This window comes from Equus przewalskii, chromosome 7, assembly GCF_037783145.1.
Source record: "Equus przewalskii isolate Varuska chromosome 7, EquPr2, whole genome shotgun sequence".
Taxonomy (NCBI): domain Eukaryota; kingdom Metazoa; phylum Chordata; class Mammalia; order Perissodactyla; family Equidae; genus Equus; species Equus przewalskii.
In genome coordinates, this window is record NC_091837.1 from 62,437,283 (window position 1) to 62,451,927 (window position 14,645).

At 35.8% G+C, this 14,645-nt stretch overlaps 1 long non-coding RNA gene across 1 annotated transcript in view; it reads left to right on the forward strand.

The window, feature by feature from the left end:
• The window catches only part of LOC139084543 (uncharacterized), a 68,710-nt gene that overhangs the window by 38,920 nt on the left and 15,145 nt on the right, over positions 1–14,645 (forward strand). The window contains exon 3 of the long non-coding RNA XR_011542000.1: positions 8,072–8,204. This is a non-coding gene — a long non-coding RNA (uncharacterized lncRNA). The remainder of the gene's footprint in view (positions 1–8,071; positions 8,205–14,645) is intronic.

Here is a 14,645-nt window from a genome sequence, read left to right on the forward strand (position 1 = left end):
TCTTGGCTCTGTAATTCTTCAATGTTTTGATAATTCTCCTGGGCCTTTAAACGTACGTTTTAAAAAACATTTTGTTTGGCCGGCCCAGTGATACAGCAGTTAAGTTTGCATGTTCCACTTCAGCGGCCTGGGGTTCACCAGCTCAGATCCCAGATGCGGACATGGTACTGTTTGGCAAGCCATGCTGTGGTAGGTGTCCCACATATAAAGTAGAGGAAGAGGAGCACAGATGTTAACTCAGGGCCAGTCTTCCTCAGCAAAAAGAGGAGAATTGGCAGCAGACGTTAGCTCAGGGCTAATCTTTCTCAAAAAAAAAAAAATTTTGTCAAGTTTTTATAGCAGTAAACACATGGTCCAAGTTACTTACCCCACCATTACTGAAAGCAGAATTTGACATATGCAATGTTAATACATACATAATGTTATTTTTCTTCCTAAAGTACTGAGTGTTTTATTAAATTTATCTGTTATCATGCAAGGTAACAGCCCATGTATATATATCTCTATTCCCCTCCTCTCTTCTCCCATTCCAGTAACATGCTAATATTACCTTATAGTTTATATCTATAAAACTATAATATATAGTTTTAATAATATTGAAATTATAATAATCACTTACAGTTTTATCTTTCTAGAGTATGACTTTAGCAATTCTTAGAGTCTGATAGCTGGGGACATTGACAATATTTTAAATTTTTGTCTCCCTTTAAATAACTTTATTTCATCCTTACATTTTACCAAATAATCTAGGGGAAGGTGGTTGTCTGGGTTTAAAATTTTTCTTTTAACTCTGATAATTTTTCTCTGTCTTCTTATATCCACTGTTACTGATAGAAAAATTAGTAGACAATCCTTGTATAGCATGTTTTTTGCTTATACTTGGGTATAAATGCTTATACTTTGCTTATACGTTACTTATACTTTGGTAAAAGTTTTCCTTTCAATATTCCTTTTCAATACACTGATTGTCTTTAAACATCTTTTGGTTCTTCTATGTGAGCTCACATAGATTTAGGCAATCCTTTAAGAATGTCAACTTCCTCCTCTTGGGCAGTCTACCTGGGATATGAAACAAACTCCATTGGCAGGGCAAGTGATCCTCATTGAGTTCCAAAATATTCAGGAAAGGATTGATTATGTTATTGTGTGGATGACTCCATTGGTGCTCCTTTAAGATCAACTGCTTCTCATTCCTTCCAAGGAATCCCATAAAATAGACCATGGCCCCAATGCTGTATCTGTAGTTCCTGGCAGACATCACACAATCTTGTTGAAACTGCTTTTATTCCAGCAATTAACCATACTTTGGGACTGGTCAGCCTGACTGCAACCACTATGGGACCCCCAGCCTCAGATAGTTGACCATCAAGCCCCTCATACTCATGACTTATACTGCCTGTAGGCATGAAATCTGTTGGCTTTGTTCTTGTCTTTACCATTCTTACCCTCCTGAAATGCCTTCAAGTGTTTAGGCTGTTCGCTTTAACCAAATCCTGTCTGCTTAGTTTCTGTCCTCTGATATTTCCCATCTTGTCTTCTTTCTACACATGATCCTTTCTTTGCCAAAATGCTTTTTTGCCTTTTCCAGCATATAGGGTGAGCCTATAGCATATATTTAGTATGCTATCTTGTAACTGGACCCATGAATCTAGGCTGGTATCCTATGCACATCTTTATTCATTCCCACAGAGTTCTAATCATATTGCACATAAAATCCTGCACCTTCTTGTTTATTATAAAATTGTGCCATTAGGCATATCATATTTTTATGTAATAAATATTTGCAAAATATCTGCTGGGTATTCAATTTAGGAGCTTACCTTAATTAATCTGGCAAGTTCTCAATATACTAGTTGACAATTTCATTTTCCAGAAAGGCAAGACAATGATAGGGGAACTATGGCTCTAGTCCTAATTCTGCAAAATATGGAGGAATAACTTGGTAAAGTGGAAATGACAGGAAGCTTGTGGGAAGTGATCATGACATCTTTTACAGCCTGATAACCAGGGAAGAAATATAGATTTACTTTAGCCTTACGAAAGCAAATTGCAAATGATTTAAATAAATGGTGGGCAGTTTTACATTTTTTTAATTAGAAAAACTCAAAAGAGTAACAAAATTCTCATGAAAAGATTTATGAATATTCTATTAAATAGTTCAGAAGACCCCATTTTAAAGTAATACTTACAAGCAGAATGAATTGGGAGTGGACTGTGAAGACAATGCAGTTCTACTGGCAAAAAGATGTTTTTAAAGAACATGTGTTCTACATGGAAGCAGAAAAACAACAAGATAATTTCATAAGAAGGTAGCACATCTCTCTCTGTGCTGATATGTATCTAAATGTTGTCTGAAATGTGCACTGAATGGTGTTGAGAAAGATTAAACTCAAAATGAGATAAAATTTGGGACAAAAACTCTCAGATCTTCAAAGTTAAATCTTAGAAATATATTCAGAACAAGAACATTTTAAATAATGAACAACGGGGCCTGCCTGGTGGTGCAGCGGTTAAGTTAGCACGTTCCGCTTCTTGGCAGCCCTGGGTTCACTGGTTCAGATCCAGGGTGCAGACATGGTACCACTCGGCAAAAAGCCATGCTATGGCAGGCCTCCCACATATAAAGTAGGGGAAGATGGGCATGGATGTTAGCTCAGGGCCAGTCTTCCTCAGCAAAAAGAGGTTTGGCAGTAGTTAGCTCAGAGCTAATCTTCTTCTTCAAAAAAGAAAAATGAACAGCAATCACAAAAACATATTAAAGTGTAAAACTGATCGGAAAAATAAATATAAATTTAATTTATTAAGAGTGAGATAATTTCATTGATCTTTTTCTAAAGATAACTTTTAAATCACTTTTTTAGGCATGCTTTTCTAAATTTTATCTTATATGATCTCTATCCTTGATTGTTTTTCCCTTTTATTTTTCATCTCAATTACGTCTTTTTTTTAATCCAATGTATTTATTGAGACGTGACACATTTACCCTAGGGAGATGTTACTTTATATTTGATTATTCACTTTAATTTTTTTTGTTATTCTTCCAGAAATTTCTACTGTGGGAAAGCTCAGTGCTGAGAGCTAGCATGCCCACTTATAGGACAGGGCTGATTTACCCCTGCTTGATAGTTCTAATCTAATAGAGCTTTGATGCTCGTCTATGGTTCCTTTTAGCATTGTCTCTTCCTTTCCATTTTCACCTCCTACTAATACAATGAATGCTGAGATTTTTAAAGGACTGCGTCTTTATGACTATAACAATGTTTTTGTGGTATCACAAAATTCTATTTGGTCACATACTTGAGGAGCACTCATAATATGGCATTGAAGACAAAATAGATGCATTTGGCTTTTCAATGTATTAAAGAAAGTGAAATGTGCAGAAACCTATTCTATAACTTTGATTCAATGGGCTCTCATTATTTAGATGAGAGCTTTGCCATTTGTTAGATGATCTGGCCAGGGTGCTGTTGAGTTATCTCTATGACCAGAATCTTTATCCACTCTTCAACCACATTACAGACATCCTGGGAAAGGCAAACTGAAGAAAAAGTGTATTTCATCAATGTTTCCTGCTCATAAACTGTGAAGTAAAGTCTCCTCTGATGTCATCTTTTGCCAAATTTTTTTTCTGGAAACTTCCATAAGTCAAGGATTTGAAGAAAGGCAAGTTAGGCTTCACGCATGACCAGATTCTTTCTCTCTTGCTTGATTAAAATGAGAGTAAGAGAGAACCCTGAGGAGTATTTTTAATACATTTTCCCCTGACACTGCATAAATCTAGGAGCATTTATATGCTAATCAAATCAAAATAGGAATTATTAGTGACTAGAGAGCCCCAACTAGGCTGTTATTTTTCTATCAACATATGATAACAGTTCTGACGCTGAATTAAGGAGCTGAATATTATATAAGCCCCAAAAGCTTATAGAACATGACAGGTTTAAGCAATATTAAAACCTAGAAACTCTGCCCCACCCATTACATATTTATTCGGTATTACAAATTGTAAATATTTAAAAATACACAAAGATACAGTGTGGGTAAATTCTTAATGTTTAATGAAATTATTCATGATATACAAAGAGTTGAATAACTCAACAAATACCATGAAGGTTAATGCATGCGAATGAATCTGAAGAGTCCAGCAATGAGGATAACACACGGTGTCCTTTCCTGGGATGATCATGAAATGGAATTAAAGTAACCTGATTTTCATAGTTAGGGGATATCTTTGGAGATAAAAGGAAGCAACCGTCACTGAAGACCTACTAGCAGCTAATTGAGATCCAATGTCAGGTCTCCATCTCATGGGCTGGAAGCCATGGATTCTTTGTACTGTTTTCATTTTAATAGTTTTTAATGATACAAACCCGTTCCCTGTCAAATATATGTATATTTAGCTTGTTTTTTGGCAGTTTATCTTATCACCTCTTAAGAGGTCAGCTACAGGTTGGGAAGAGCTATGTGATATGTAATCTCAGATGAGCAAATAATAGGAAATTCAAGAAAAAGCCAACAAAAGGAGCTGGTGTAATGGGCCCAGTGGGGACAGTTTTATGTTGATTCCTAGAGTTTCTAGTATTCTTATTTATAATGATCACAGATCATAATATAGCAGGTCTAAATTTACACTTCCCATTTTTAATGCTGCAATGCCCACACCAGAAAAACCTTGTCTGCATTGAACGGGTAAGCAAAATTTCCTTGGGAGAATCAATTTTCATCTACATTCAAAATGCCATTTTCAAGTTTCTGTTCTCAACAGCGATAGCAGAATCGCTCTGATGTTTACAGAGCCTTAAGGAACAGAGACAGATAAGACAAATGTGAATACGCTTTCAGCTAATGCCCTATAAGGAGTCCAATATTTATAAGACAAGATGAAAATTATTGGGAAAAGTATCTGTTGATAAGAGAATGTTACAATCATTACTGGATACCTTAATTTCTAAGTTTTCATCTTTTCAATGTCTACCCAACTATCTATCAATCTATACATTCCCGCTACATATATAGTAAGAATTCTTATTTTTTACTGAAAAAGAAAACTAGATATTTATGTGAAATTCCACTTTACTTCTAGAATCAAAACAGTTATGTTGGATTCACATGCATCTTCTTGTTTTCTAAGAAGATACATCCCTTCTTATAATTCTTCCATTAGGTGTATGTTGTTTTTCAGCATAATAAAATCAGTATCTTTGCTCTCAAAAGAAACATTATTGATTAGCAAAATTTTTCACTTAATTGAAAGAATAAGTTTAATGTTTGAATGTTAATCAGACAAGAATTACTCAGATTTCATTAAAATGGGTAAGATTTTATGAATCTTTCGAGACACTGTTTTCTTTTTAAAAGGAAGAAAGAGACTTGGCTTTATAGAACAGATTTTATTGGTTTGGCAAAAATTCTCTCTCATTTCTTGAAGAAACAATAAAATATCACATCACTTAGATTCCATTGAATCTCTATACTTTTGAGGTGGATTAATAGGTGTTTGATTCAGATTTAATAATTATTTGATTACTAGCACTCATGTAGATATGAATGGAAAGACCTATTCCCATAACTTTTGATGATTTTTTCAGCTCCCTGTGTAACACATGAACAAATAAATAGACACAGGTATATACATTAAGTGTTAGGGTTTGGTCTTAGGGTCCAGACAAATTTGAGTTTGAATTTACTTGCAGAAATTATCAACTACAAAGAAGCCAACTCAATCATTCAGAACCTTGGGTTTCTGAGGTACAGAGTGGAGGTAACAATACTAAACTAACTTATAAGGTTGTATTAACTAAATTACTAACAAATACAGGCCTGGTTTCTAATAGTCATGCAACAAATGGTAGGCAGCTATCTGTCCTAATACTTTGGTAATAGTCCATACCTCTACTGACCAATGGATGTTGAAAATTAGTCATACTGCTTGTTGACTCAGCATCAGAAAGTTGGCTCCACAAATGCCAAGTAGAATGGGGTAGGCAAACAGAGAGATCATTTTTAAAAAATTCCCCAACTTTCCCCAAATCTTGAAAATTTAAGCCAAAATCATTCCATATAGTTAGATGAACACTCAGAATAAAATTTTGTAAATGTTGCGAAGAATAATCTTGTCATGTCATAAACCTTGCCTGTGGTGTTTCCCACTATACTTCATTACCTAGAAGAATCTGAGGGACAGAGGAAGTACTGAAAAATATTTGTAGTATAAATTAATTGAACAGAGAGTTTTTATTCAAAAGTTACTCAACCGAGGATATTCTGTTTTTACTTAATATCCAGAGTATGAATCAGAATGAGATTAAAGTCCAACTTTTTGTGAGGCTCATACATAAACAAGGACAATGATTAAATACTTCCAGTGGAGCCAGCAACACCTATTAGATAAATTTCTGAAAAGTTAGCTAGCATTCAAAGTTCTTCACAATTTATCTTTCACTAAATTTTTAATCCTTATTTCCTACCATTCTACAAAATCCACTGCATGCTATTTTATCAGACCAATATTCATTCCCTCTGTGACTTTTAGCCATATTTTACTTAATGCAGGGCACCCTTTTTAACTCATGTATATAGAAAAATTGCTCTCATAATTCAAAGTCCAGATAAAATATCATTAGTTCTGTGAAGACTTTCTAAGTTCTTGCTGAAAATTAATCACTCTCTCTTCTGTTATCCTATAGTCATTTTGTACCTATCTCTACTGTATCTATTATCACATTTTATCATAACGAGTTTTATTTATTGTTTTCTTGGGACATAGCCATAAACTCCTTTATGGTAGGACCTTTGTTGATATGTCCATGTTTGTATGGCCTGTACTTAACACTAGCTGGTATTTAATTTTGGTTAATAGAGTTTGTTGATTTACTGAATTAGATTTAGGAAGAGGAGGCAAGTAGAAAAGAACAAAAAATGAGGTCATAGTTTAACATTTCACACTTCTAAGTACTCAACTAAAATTCTGGTTGCTTGCAGGATGATTCAAATTTAGCCTTTTTCAATTAAACTGTGAGAGTTCTAGTGGGTAAATAACCACTCTATCATAATTTTCAGCAACAGACTTATGGGATTAAAATGTAAATCAGAGCATCCATCAGACTTCCTGCTGCTGATCGCAAAACATCCTGCACCTCTGGATTTCTCTCAGAGTAACAGATATGCCCTCATTGTCTTTCTCTTTGCTGAGGAAAAGTGTAGCTTTGCTCTGAAGAATATTCTCAGCAGTTGAATGTCATTAAAATTAAAAATAGTGATGAAAGAAATGAGTGGAAATAAACAATGAGCAATTCACACACTACAAACAGTGACATAAGGTGGAGAATAATGGAAAATGAAAAAAATATATAATGATGACTAGTTGACAGATTGCTGTCGTTTTACTCTCTGGGGTTTTGTCACAACCTTCAGTAGGGAGATAACATTGAACATCTGGTGGACAACCAGTGCGGAACCTCAATGAAGCTGAGCATGTGCAGTAGAAGAGGAATGAGCTTGGGACTGTGGCTTATCTCCTCATACTTTCCCAAGAAAATAAAATGAGCCGAGAGTAGTACTAAATAATAACGGTTGCCTTCTAGGAAAGCATTTGAGTCATAATAGACAGGTCTTTCTCTGGCAAAATGCCACTCTTGATTTTGTTCTATATCAGTTATCTGACCTTGGGCCACATTTAACCTCAATGAGCCTCAGTTTCCTCACCTGGAAAATAATAAATTTCGATATAATAATTTGTACTGTTGTAACAAGTGAGATGATACTGTTTCCTGTGCTCTGCATACGGCTATTTGAGGATCCACAGTGCAATAGAAAGACAACCATTGCTCTTTTTCTTACAACTGTCTAATCATCCACTGTTTCTCTTGAATTATTTATTTACTTATGTTTGAAGAATAGTCTTCTATATTAAACATTCTTCAGGTTACTTATAGGCCTGAGCTGTCTTTCCATCAGTGACCTCAATTTTAATCTAGGCTTTAGTCATTGATACATCTGATCCCTTCTAGCTGCTGTAACTATCATCAGTTGTGTGCTGGTAAACATTTAATAACCGACTCTCTTTCTCCAGGGGGAAACACTGAATTGGAGCATTTCTTAATTTCTTTGGTGTAAGCACTCCTGCTGTGACTGACTTCAAGCTACCAACATGACATCGTGTTGCAGAGTTGGAAGAGTTGTGCACGGTCATTTCTCACCAGCTGGTAAGACTTAGCTGTAGCACACCACTGCCTGATGCTCAATATAAAATAGTCTCTAAGACTCAAGGAAAAATTGGGAACTTTTCGAATTTCCTATCTTGCTGTCTCTGAAACAAACTCTTTTGGGTTTTTACTAGTAAATACTGAAAAAAAAGGAAACGTGAGAATAATAAATAATTCAATATTACAAGTGCCAAGTTTCAAGAAACTTGAAGATAGTTGTGTCTGAATTTCATTCAAACATAAAGTAAACCAGGCTAAAGTTTGTTGAAATTCTGGAGCCGGATGACCTGCTGAGCCCCCCAATGGATAAAGACCTTGACTTTGTTTTTGCTGCTTTGACCACTGTATAACTCTACCACTCTTAATTAGAACAACCCGCCTTAATGAGAAATCTGTTTCCAGGGCAAAAAAAGGAAATCAAGCCTAGTGTTGGCATTGAGTGATCCGAAATGCACAGGGTTCGGTTTGACAGCTCAGCAGTTTTCACTCTGAGAGCCCCTGGAGATAGAACCTCGAGAGAGGGGCAGCGCTCTCACAGAGGAGCAGTAATAAGCCTCACCTCCAGGCTGTTCTCTCTTGGATGGTTCATTCTGTTTTCTACCCATTAACTCCTCAACACAATTAAGCTGCCTCCCAGGTGAAGAGGAGAGTTTCCTATACAGACTCCAGATATTTCTACTCCAGAATTTAGGCAATCCCACGTTTTAGTAGCATCTTTAACCTTTTTCATGGCCTCCGTTTACTGTAAACCCAGGAATTCTTTCCCTCATTTCTCTTTGATTCTTTTTGCTCCATTTTCTTTTGAAACTTGAGGAAATATTTTCTCAGGAAACGTATTCAAAAGCCAATTATTAAGGTTGATTCTAGCCTGGGTATATTCTCCCCAGTGCCTCCTTTGACAGGCGTCATTATTTCTGTGGTTTCTTTGCATCATATCATTTTCTCTGGGGAAAGTACAATAGATGCCAGTCCCTTAAATTCTTAAAGATATTGACTCTTTTGGAATCCCCCATTGTGATTATTTTTCCTTTATTTTCAAGGTATATATGGCTGATATGTGAATCCAGTAAGCAGACAAAACTTTCTTGATCTGATTTTTGAGTTCCTTTCCTCTTCTGAGCTGAGCAATTCCAACTCTCCCACCATGAGCTCCTCTTAAAGGCTGCTAAGCACCATCACATTAGACAAAACAGAAAACAACACTAGACTACATTTGCCCCCTCAAGAGCAATTGAAAACTTGCTTTATGCAAATAGCATTTTGTGTTCAGGACTAACTGGCAAATATGTTCCCTGAATGGTACTGTTAGTTCTGACTCTAGAGAGTAGAACAGAGGAATGGCACACCTTCTCCTCATCCCCAAAGACTAAAAGGCAATAGGCTTTGCTGGGATAATTCTACTCCACTGAAGCCCTTCAGGCTCACTTCCCAGAGCACAGCAACTGGAGATGAGTCACGATCCAGCTCTGCCAAGAGTACAACCTACCGCATACTCTTTTACGGTTCTGAAGTGAAAGTAACAAGCTTGGTGTGGGATGCTAAAAATGATAACGGGTATAACTTTCAGAGAAAAGTATCAAATATCCCATTGAATTTGCCCATCTTCCATTGAGGGATATGAAAGAAGATTGTGTTTAATTAAAACAGCTAAGGATAAACGTGCTTGTCAAAGCTGCCAACTTTTAACTCCTTGTGTGTCTACTTAACTTAGATATAATAAAAAGTTCAGGCAAAGATTTATATCACTTTCCCTTCCAACTTACACTTCTGTGATTTTGCTTTAATCATTCAATACTTGAACGTTTATCATGTCTAGTATATTTTTAAGTTCCGGGACTCTGCAGATTATGTTCATGTATGTATCTTAATGGATCCTTGCAATAAACCCTGTGAAGAAACTTGGGCTGGCACTAATATGGTCAGTGTTTAACACAAGAAGGAGCCTACAATCAAAATCTACCAATGCTAAATTCAAATTCTAAGCTTCTTTCTAGATGTTCAAACTATAATTTGTTTTTAGTTTACTTTTTGTTCTAACATATTGATTGTGCTGCCTGCCCCACATTGGAGATTGTTTTTAAGCTATCTAGTATTGACTAACTTATTCTTCTATATGAAATTTTGCATATTCATTTAACTTTAACTTTGAGGCAATCCTATTCTCCAAGAGCTGGTAAGATCCACAATAAACACATCAAATAAAGAGGGCCTGGGGGCCAATGAAAGTTGATGAGCTCTTAGAGATACATGGGAAACTTGTAGTCGTCGGAGTAGGGAGTCTTAGGGGAGCATTTTTCTTGACCAGATCTAGTGAAAACCTAGAGTATGGGGAAAAACAAGAAAAGGAGAAGGATGTGTTTTCTTTCCACTATAGTCATAAAATGTAATGCTTGTGCCCTCTGTGAGGTGGAATGGAGAATATTGATAAATACATTAAAAATGTTCATCATCTCAATAATCAAAGGAAAGTAAAACACTAATAAAATAATATTTGTACCTTTCAAGCTGATGATTTTCAGAGGAAAAGACTATGCCCAATATCCTTCAGGCTGTGAAGAAAATTTACACTCTAAAGAATCATGTATTTATTGATGTAGGTCAGAATTCTGAAAGAAAACAAGTTCTACTTAGTAATTTCATACGGTGGATTTTCAGTAAATATTTCATGATTGATTAATTATAGTACAGTTCTATTTGTTGGCCATTCAGTCATCTCAGAAATATTTGTTGCTTGTGTGTATGTGGGAAAATCATGCATACTCAAAACCATGAAATAAATAAAAAGGCAGTAAATAATAATGACCCATGCATAATATGGGTAATAATATTCTGGATTTTTAGAAGAGAGAAAGAATTCCATGAGGATAGGTGGCCAGAGCAGGCCTCTCAATGTCTGAGTGACATTTGCTGTGTCTTATATGTGGGTAAAACTTAGGGAGATAGAGAGCAATGAAGAGGGAAATCCACGTGTAACACAGCTACTGGGGAAGAAATGTGGGAATATTTGAGACAGTGCACAGTCAATTTGAGTGAATGGAGCATACAATATGACAATGGATAGGAGATAAAGAAACTTTTCCTTCCATCTTACTCATGTATCATCACTACCCTACCTCTAATGTGGTTTTGATGAGATTTTAAAAATCCATGATAAAAACATGAGCTTCTAGCTTCTTCTAGTTTAGTTGATTTAGATTGGGTCCTTGAATAGTTTCATAAATAGAAACCTAATTCATTTTATTTTCAGTAATTGAATTTTGTGTTGCAAATTAACTGAGTGCCTTTTCATTTCAACTATTCTTAAACTAAAAATATACGTGGCAAGGATTGCAGTGAGAGGCTATTTGAATGGCCTGACGTTCCTGAAAGAGCTCGATGAGTTCAATGTGACTATTGCAATAATATATCATTTGTGTTTACATTTATTTTCCAAACTGGAGTTGGTTGTATTTAAATGCTTTTCTTATTTAAAGTATGTTCTCCAATACTACCTTCAAATATACTTCAGATTATTCAATAAAATAAAACCCAGATGCCCAAGAGAATGAACTTTAGGACTGAGGAGTACATTTCTGCCCCCTAGAAGAATGTGGATATGAAGAGCCATGCATTCTTCTCTGAAATTTTATAGTTATAATTACCAGTGAGAAGCTTTTAGTTTCAAAGATTCAGCATGTTTAAATTAACATAGTTACATTTGTAGTTTGTTTTGTTATCTTATATTTTCTGAATCCTCCAAATGACACACTTATAAAGAAAATAATAGCAGAAGCTATGTTGTGTAGAAAATGTCTATTCTTTAAATTCCCAGATACAGTACATTTTAAATTATCCCGGGGTACAGACCCACTTCACTGACATTTTTCATGAATTTCAAAAGCTTCCTGCTTGTTTACTAGCAGCTTTTATATAATCTCTCCACCTAGGTCATTTCTTATCATCTGTCTAAGGAAACAGTATTCTTCAAGACAAGAGTGATCTCCTCAAACCAAAGGCTTTTTGACACCAGGATTCCTTATAATAACTTTTCTTCCTGAAAATTATTTTTTTCTCCTTCATTTTGGCAAGGACAATACATTCTCAATTCAGAGGCTTCTCTACTTTGCTGCACCCAGTACTGATAATATCTATTGTATACAGATGCTCAGATCTTCAAGGATATATGAGAACAACTTAATGTAGTAGTTTCAACTTGGCCATAGTAATGCCTTGTATCTATAATTAACATTCTGAAATCTCTGAATCATCTCTTATTTATTATATGTTATATTCATGGATAACTGTCGTGTAATCTGCATTGATACCAATGCCTCACTTGTTTCCTTTACTTCCTGAATTGCACGTCTGTGCTGTCTATGAGGAGATCTGTCCATTTTTATGAGCTTCTTTCTTGCCCTGTCTGCTTATCATCCTGGAGACAGTAGATTCATCCTATTCCCTACCTCCTAAAACTAGGCAGTTTGCATATTGCTGTATGACAAATTCAATGGCTTAGTATAGTGCCAATATTTAGTTTTGTTTATGAACCTTCAATTTGGGCAGGGTACAGTGGGTGTGGCTTATCTCTGCTTCATATGACGTCAGCTGGGCAGTTTGACTAAGGCTGAATCATCCGTTTCTAAATGGTTCACACACATGCCTGGAAAGTTGATGTTGGCTGTCAGTTGAGAGTTAGGCCAAAAGTCTTGGTTCTCCTACAAATGAGCTTCTCCATGAGGCTGTTGGAGCTTCCTTGCAACGCAGGGGATGTACTCCAGTCCTGTGACCTAAAAATAAAGTTTTCTGACCCTACATACATAGCATATAATGAGAGATAGGATAACTACGGGAGACCCTCCCATTGAGAAAGTGAAGAATTAGGACATACATAAAAGTCATTGGCTCATAGCATTTCTGAAATATAGCTAGGCACATGCTGTCAGTTCCTTAATTAGCACTCAGGCTTTTTCTTTGGGAATGATTCACCACAGCTCTTGGGTCTTCACTCTGAATCATCCTTTACTTTCCATCAGAAACACCTCATCTTTTCATCTGAGTAGTTTTCTTAAGCTTCTTTTGGTGGTGTAAATTAGGGCCCAAAAGATTATTTTTGTTTTGTACTATCTTTGTACTTTTCAGTCCATGCTAGCTAATTACTTAAAAAATTGGCAAGGATTTTGTGTATCAAATCATAACTCACTCCATTGGATAAGCTCTATTCAGTGCTAATCTCAAGATAATCTATTTTCTATTTAGGCTCCAATGAGGCTACTATGGGATACTTTTAATATTTCTAGAATCTCTATTGCTTAACTGTAAGGCACATTCTTAAGAATATTAGAAGCCCTATTAGACATACTCTTAAATCTTTCTGCGGTTGAAAAAAAAAGAATGTCTTACAGTCATGTCATGAAAACCTTTAGCCTTAGGCCATCCTGTTCTGGAAGCCCGCTAGATTTAGCGTTTGCCCTAAAGCCATTTCTTTTATTTTTTAATTGAAGTTATGATAGTTTACAACATTGTAAAATTTCAGTTGTACATTATTATTTGTCTATCATATTATAGGTACACCACCTCGCCCTTTGTGCCCACCCCCAACACCCCTTTCCTCTGGTAACCACTAGTCTGTTCTCTTTGTCCATGTGTTTGTTTATCTTCCACATATGAATAGAATCATACAGAGTTTGTCTTTCTCTATCTGGCTTATTTCAGTTATCCTAATACCATCAAGGTCCATTCATGTTGTTGTGAATGGGACAATTCTATCCTTTTTTATGGCTGACTAGTATTCTATTGTATATATATACCCTATCTTCTTTATCCAGTCATCAGTCAACGGGCATTTAGGTTGCTTCTACATCTTGGCTATTGTGAATAATGCTGCAATGATCATAGGGGTGCATGAGTCTCTTTGAAGTGTTGATTTCGTGTTCTTTGGATAGATACCCAGTAGTGGGATGGCTGGGTCATATGGTATTTCTATTTTTAATTTTTTGAGAAATCTCCATACTGTTTTCAATAGTGGCTGCACCAGTTTGCATTCCCACCAGCAGTGTATGAGGGTTCCTTTTTCTCTACAACCTCTCCAACATTTTTTATTTTCTGTCTTGGTTATTTTAGCCATTCTGATGAGTGTAAGTGATATCTTAGTGTAGTTTTGATTTCCCTTTCTCTGATGATCAGTGATGATGAGCATCTTTTCATATATCTATTGGCCTTCTGTATATCTTCTTTAGAGAAATGTCTGTTCATATCCCCTGCTCATTGTTTGATCAGGTTGTTTGACTTTTTGTTGGTGGTTCATGTGAGTTCTGTATATATTATGGAGATTAACCCTTTGTCAGATATATGATTTGCTAATATGTTTTCCCAGTTCGTGGGCTGTGTTTTTGTTTCAATCCTGTTTTCCCTTGCCTTGTAGAAGCTCTTTAGTCTGATGAAGTCCCATTTGTTTATTCTTTC